Source organism: Bison bison, unplaced genomic scaffold (genome assembly GCF_000754665.1).
Source record: "Bison bison bison isolate TAMUID 2011002044 unplaced genomic scaffold, Bison_UMD1.0 scf7180017864270, whole genome shotgun sequence".
In the NCBI taxonomy this organism is placed as follows: Eukaryota; Metazoa; Chordata; class Mammalia; order Artiodactyla; family Bovidae; genus Bison; species Bison bison.
The window spans coordinates 6,402,438-6,403,234 of NW_011494842.1; positions in this window are offsets into that span (position 1 = coordinate 6,402,438).

A 797-nucleotide genomic window follows, 5' to 3' on the forward strand; every position below is an offset into this window, starting at 1 on the left:
GGAAGGCCGCCTCGGGGACCAGGGGCGGGGAGGTGCGCCCGAGAAGGCCCCGGGCCCGGCCTGCAGGGCGCGCCCCTGACAGCGCCCTTTCTTCCCCCACCGCCCTCCGCGCCATCTTCCCGCTTGGGCTGCCTTCTCGTTCGCGCAGTAGGTCTTTGTGGCTCCAGGCGTGGCGAGGTACATCGTGCGCAGACTCATTCCTTGCCTTCAGAGTGCTTCCAGGCGACCACCGGGTCACGTTTTATCAAAAAAAAAAAAAAAAAAAAGTCACAGCGGAAGGGGCCAGGGCACCCAGTGGGACCGTTGGTCTCCACAACACCATCCGGGTCACTTAAAAGGAATGAGCCCTCCCCTCAGGTTTACCTGAAGAGGAGCCAATCGTTTGCCTCGCGTGGAGGCCGCACCTTGATTATGGTTCACTCGGGCCCATTAAATCTAAACTCTGGATCTCACAAGTTTCACGTTCGAGTTTCACAAGACCTTATATTTCACCAGTCAGCCACACACGGCTGGCACCGAAATGCACACGCAGACACCTGTCCACCCAGGGGAAACTCTAAGGAGCCGCGTTATCTAGGCGGAGAGGACGACGGGTAGGCCGCGGGACTCTCCAACCGGCGTCCGCGCAGACCCCCGCAGGCACCGGCGCCCGCGCACATTCACGCGCCCGTGGGCGCCAGGCCTAACGCCCGGAAGGCCCCAGAGGCGTCTCTCCCGCGGGCCCACTCCACGCAGAGGACGCCCGCCCCCTGGGAAGAGCTTCCTGGTGACCCCTCTCAGCAGCTCCCCACGTCTGC